The sequence below is a fragment of the Mytilus edulis genome, chromosome 6 (assembly GCF_963676685.1).
Source record: "Mytilus edulis chromosome 6, xbMytEdul2.2, whole genome shotgun sequence".
In the NCBI taxonomy this organism is placed as follows: domain Eukaryota; kingdom Metazoa; phylum Mollusca; class Bivalvia; order Mytilida; family Mytilidae; genus Mytilus; species Mytilus edulis.
Window position 1 is genome coordinate 4,930,147 of NC_092349.1, and position 6,572 is coordinate 4,936,718.

At 33.7% G+C, this 6,572-nt stretch overlaps 1 long non-coding RNA gene across 1 annotated transcript; it reads left to right on the forward strand.

The window, feature by feature from the left end:
- The first annotated feature begins 2,750 nt into the window (after window positions 1-2,750).
- LOC139526988 (uncharacterized) lies at window positions 2,751-6,089 on the forward strand. The gene is made up of 2 exons (XR_011665236.1): window positions 2,751-3,205; window positions 5,882-6,089. It is a non-coding gene; the product is annotated as an uncharacterized lncRNA (long non-coding RNA).
- Window positions 6,090-6,572: the final 483 nt, after the last annotated feature.

Consider the following 6,572-nt stretch of genomic DNA (forward strand, 5'->3'; position numbering starts at 1 on the left):
ACATGATTAATGAATAACAAAAAGCATCAGGTTTAAAATTTAATACGCCAAAAACGCGCCTCGTCCACACAAGACTCACCAGTGACGCCCAGATATAAAAGATCGAAAGCGAAAAAAAGTACAAAGTTGTACAGCACTGAAGATCAAAAGTTGAAAAAGGTTGTGTCAAATACGGCTAAGTTGGTATGCTTGGGATAAGAACATCCTAATTATTTAGAACAATTAATGCTATTGCAAACAGTAAATTTTATCAAATGAATATAACAGATATACATAATGAAACTGAAGTAAAACTCATTACATAAAACAAACACGAACACATAATGAATGACCAACACAGAATAGACACACCCGACTCAGTCCAGGCCTCAACGCAGTAAATTATGAAAATGACGTCACATACGACGGTGAAAAGGCATTAAAAATTACGTCACATACGATGGTGAAAAGGCATTAAAAATTTGAACATATGACATTTCTGAAACAGCAGAAAAATTACGTCACATATGAAAAACTATATCTCAAAAGTAAGATAGAATTAGGATTGATTAAAGATTAAAATAGAACTAAATACTGATATTGCATTTAAACACAATGCATATTGCAATACTTATTAATAGCAATTAACTATAATATGTATATGTGCAGTTTGTTATGAATCCAACTTCAAACTTAAATTATCGTACAGATTTTGTTGACCAAATTAAATCTAATAAATGACGGCGGTGATTAATTTTTGTTTCCATAACACATAAATATAATAGAAAAGACGTCAACACATTTGACAAAATCCGATGAGAATTACAAACATAACAGTAAAAACATTTAAACCAAATACATGAGTTTGGGATAGACAAGTACCGTAACACGTCTTATAGTAATGCGAATTCACACTCAGCAAAACAGTCACAATCGGGAATAAGTCACGTTTGGTAATTAAAAGATTAGATGACATAATGACAAACCACAGTCTACCATGTGGTAAAAATGTCCTTAGCTAGTTTGGTTAAACACACATCGTATGGATCCACCAATTCGTGATGGTGTCCATAAAATTTACGGAGTGTCAATTTTAATCTGTCTTCCTCGTAACTTTGTTGGAGACGTTTCTGCGTAAGTAGCACACTCCTGTATATGAAGTCTATACACCAGACGCGCGTTTCGTCTACAAAAGACTTATCAGTGACGCTCAGATCAAAATAGTTAAAAAACCAAACAAATACAAAGTTGAAGAGCATTGAGGACCCAAAATTCCCAAAAGTTGTGCCAAATACGGCTAAGGTAATCTACTCCTGGGGTAAGAAAATCCTTAGTTTTTCGAAAAATTCAAAAGTTTTGTAAACAGATTTTTTTTTAAAAATGACCATATAATTGATATTCATGTCCACACCGAAGTGCTGACTACGTGGCTGGTGATACCCTCTGGGACGAAACGTCCACCAGCAGTGGCATCGACCCAGTGGTGTAAATAGTTATCAAAAGTACCAGGATTATAATTGTATACGCCAGACGCGCGTTTCGTCTACATAAGACTCATCAGTGACGCTCAGATCAAAATAGTTAAAAAACCAAACAAATACAAAGTTGAAGAGCATTGAGGACCCACAATTCCCAAAAGTTGTGCCAAATACGGCTAAGGTAATCTACTCCTGGGGTAAGAAAATCCTTAGTTTTTCGAAAAATTCAAAAGTTTTGTAAACAGAAAATTTATAAAAACGACCATATAATTGATATTCGTGTCAACACCGAATTGCTGACTACTGGGCTGGTGATACCCTCTGGGACGAAACGTCCACCAGCAGTGGCATCGACCCAGTGGTGTAAATAGTTATCAAAAACATGAAAACATTTAAAGAAAAATTATGTGCAGGCGTTATGCTTTTGCTACAAATTAAAAAGGGCAACCTCTCAATTGTATGACAGTCGCATATAATTAAGGATTGATTAATTTTTGGTTAGTTAAAGTCATGTGGTCCGGTGGGGAAATTTTCATGCATGATCGGGGCGAATGAATTCATAATGTAAAGTGATTGAGGCATTTAACAAAAATCAGGATGCATTTTTTACTATAGGCCTTCAACAATGAGCAAAGTCCATACCGCAGGGTCAGCTATATATAAAAGGACAACGTAAAACAATTCACACGAGAAAACTAACAGTCAAATTTAAAAAATGAACAAAACATATCAACAAACGACAACCACTAACTTACAGGCTCCTGACTTTAAACAAGCACAAACAGAATGTTGCGGGATTAAAGGTATTAACGGGTGCCAAACCCTTCCCCTAACCTGGGACAATGGTGTTACAGTACAACATAAGAACAGAATATAAATCAATTGAAAAAGGCTAAACTTGTCAGATGGGTACAAATAAAAATACATCTAACAAAAACGCAAAGAGGACGTGGGAGGGTACTTGTACATCCCAACAACAAAATGAAAAATAAGAATAATCGCAGTTACCGACAGCTTGTTCAAAGACAGGCACACACATAATGTGGTGGGGTTAAACATGTTAGCGGAATCACAGCCTTCCCCGTGACCTAGGACAATGGTATAACAGTACAACATAAGAACGAACTATAAAAAGCAGTTGAAAAAGGCTAGAAAAAGGCTCAACTCATCAGATGGATACAAATATTCAGTGGGAAAGCCACAGATCAGTTCTGCGCCTCCTTCCATATGACGTAACGGCCAAAAAATCAAGGGCGACAATCGCGATTTTTACATAGACGGCGACACTATCGCGCCATCTCGGTAATTTGTTTACATCGTGTACGTGTGATTTTTCAAGAAATTTACTATTAAAGACAATTAAACTTGTGTCATTTCATCATTAATTAGTTATATAGGTAAGTTTTACAGGTGACTATGCTATATTTTCTTCTTAGGAGATTTTATTTTACAAGAAACAAACATCTGAAACTGGCAAGACACGTTGTTATTTTGGAAGATAAAAATATGGCGGGTGTTTTCCGCTTCTGAAAATAACTGACACATTCGCATCCTATTGGCTATTTAAATATAAAATGACCAAAAATAGTATCTATGATGATAGGAGTCCCTAAATATTTGCATAAATACCCATCACTCCTTGTAAAATTGTAACTGAGGCTGCGAAAAGGAAGCACATAAATCGACGCCATTTTTCAACAGATTAAGGTTTCTGAGCTCACGAAATCCTACTATTATTACTTTTAATGGTTAGTAGAAAGATATCAACATTATCCATAACATAATTCATTGATCAGATCGGGTTATGGCTATATGTTTGCCTCTTTTAGGATGCTGAAATCCATTAAATTCCCCCAGTTCACACGAAATAAACGCCCCTTTTTCAGCCCGAGACTTCAATTTTGATTAAAACTTGAATTTTGGCATGTCAATGTTAGCTTTATAATTTTAATTAAATTATTACAGCATTTGTGCTGATTTGTTTGGTTGTCTCGAATAGTATCAAGGTTAATTAAATGGTTTTATATTATTATTTTTGAACCCAAAAAGTGTGTGACAAAAACAAAAACAAACAAAATAAAATTATAGGAAAAATATAACAACTACATAAGTATAGTTTAATTTTATCCTAAACCTCTATCCATCCTTTCTTACAGATAGTACAGGGTGAGGGTTCACAAAATAGGGAACCAGGGGTGGATACAGCCATTTTGAAAAGGGGTTCCCTACCCAGGATAAAGGGGGGTTCCAACTAAATGTACCCTTTCAAATGCATTGATTGTCCATAGAAAGGGGAGATTCCAATCCCGGAACCGTATCCCTGGATATGCCACTGGGAACTATGGCTAAAAGTATAAAAAAAATCGGAGAACTATGACTAAAGGAACAAAGAATAGAGAAAATTGACTGTAATAAGGAATAGAGCAAATGACATGCTAGTCAAAATAATATGACGTCTGACAAGGCTATTTTATTTTTTTATCTAGGACACCTTCCTACGCATCCCAGAAAAAAATTATAAAACATCATAGCCAGTCGTCATAATATTATTTGAACTATTGATGTGCTAATTTATATATTGAGAAAAGAGAAATGATGGACAAAAAGTATAAAAAAAATAGAGACAAATGAGGGTAAAGAATAAATGATAAAGTAATGGAAAACACCCCATCCAGACCCTTGTTTATCTGAACAACAGAACTATTATTTTTGCTGAATAGTGCATATAGGCATTTCACATTTGAATGGTTTGCATGTCAGTTAACTGCTAGTAGTCTGTTGTTATTTATGTATTATTGTCATTTTATTTATTTTCTTTTGTTACATCTTTTGACATCAGACTCGGACTTCTCTTGAACTGAATTTTAATGTGCGTATTGTTATTCTTTTACTTTTCTACATTGGCTAGAGGTATAGGGGGAGGGTTGAGATCTCATAAACATGTTTAACCCCGCCGCAATTTTGCGCCTGTCCTCTGGCCTTTGTTAGTCTTGTATGATTTTAAAATTTTAGTTTCTTGTGTATAATTCGGAGTTTAGTATGACGTCCATTATCACTGTACTATTATGCATATTTTAGGGGCCAGCTGAAGGACACCTACGGGTGCGGGAATTCTCGCTACATTGAAGACCCATTGGTTGCCTTCGGCTGTTGTTTGCTCTATGGTCGGGTGGTTGTCGCTTTGACATATTCACCATTTCCTTTCTCAATTTTATTTTACAGTAGTAATTTTAGGGCCCTTTTTAGCTTGTTGTTCGGTGTGAGCCAAGGCTCCGTGTTGAAGGCCGTACATTGACCTATATAGGGATGGAGAGTTGTCTCATTGGCACTAACACCACATCTTCCTATATCTATGTAAAATATCTTTTAAAGATTTCAGGTATATGAAATATTAACCAGTAGGACAGTATAAATTCTGTCCCTCCTTCCATGCAAAAAAAAAACAAATTATGTGATTTATTGTTGAATTTTATTGCCACATTCAGTATTGGCTAGGTGTTGGGGCCAGGTTTTATGGGTGGTGGATACATTTAATATCTATTACTGGTATGAAGAATTTAAGATATGAATGATTGAATGAAAAGTTACCTTTTAAATAACAGATACATGTAAGATAATTTAATGTTGCATATTAAGTAATACTTTATTTAAACATTATTTAATATACCTATTAAAAAGATTGATATGTTATTATGTTGATGGATTTAAGATATTGAAGTAAATGAATAAATAAATAGAAAATTTGTGTTGCTGTATATGATTATTAACTTTTCTTGATGGAGGGCAGGACTTTTTCGGGACGTTTGGATTGGGTGTTTTTAAGCTCAGGATTTTCTTTCGTGATTTTTTTTTAAAATTTGGGACCTCAGAAGATCATGTTTTTAGCCCAGGATTTTGGGATCAGGACCCCTGCAACATCCCCCACCTCCTTCTTTGACATATAATATAAAGTCAGTAAAAATATATCAATTATTTACATCAAAAGTCTAAAATAATTTCTTTATTTTTGTTGAATCATATAAACCTCCTTTTGATTATTTAAGATTAAAATAAGAAAGATTTCAATTTAAATGAAATGATAACACACATCTGAAAACAATCATAGTATATACATTATGAGATTTTCTCATGTTTAAAGGCTTTCATGTAGCAAAAAAATGCCTATACATTTCTATATATCCACTCCAAATGAGTATTTTGGGATAGTTGTCTCATTGGCAATTATTCACATCTGATTAGTTTTCCATTAGTAAAATTCAAATAAAAAGCATTCAATTCCAATTTAAATGTGAACCTTCTCATTCTTGGACCACATAGAAATTTGTAGACAATTAAAATATATTATAATTTCATATAACAACTGTAGAAAAGTTCGAAATTATTTTCATTTGATAATATCATCTGCATATATTATATATTTTCAGATAACAATAGGAATAAGAAGAGCAGGATTTCTATTTTGAGGATTTACATGTATGGGATAGAGGACTATTTGACTTGATTTTACTTTTAACTTGGACTTTTTAACAATAATACTCTGAAATTATTTAAAATATTTTACACGTATGTTTCATTTTAACATTATTTTTATGACTGTATTTATTTATCATTTAATAAACGTTTATTTCTAAACATTTTTATATTTTTAAATATACAATGTGAAACACTCAACCATTTTATATTGATAACGAGGGGTAAATATACATGAGACAATAATGCTGTTGCAATACAATAAAACTTATTGTCATTGAAAAACCTGAGATTCATAGATGCAAAGCTAGCATATTCATAGGGGTCCCTTTTGTGGTTGATTAAATAGGGAATCACTGGAGCGGGCCCCTCTTAAGTCAGTCAGCAGCCCCCTAGAAAAAGTTCTGGATCCGTCACTGATATCAGGCATATACATGTATGTACTGTAGTATTTGAGACATAAAAAAAATCAAAGATATAAAAAGTAAACTTGATGGTCTTTAATGATTGATTAGGTGTGAAGGACTGAAATAGAAAGGTTTTAAAATCGTTCAGTTCTCCTAGACATAGTGAGGTATCCTTGAGGTCTCTCAAATGGCCTATCATGACTGTTCACTGTTTTTCTGAAGTGTGGTAACCCCTGCA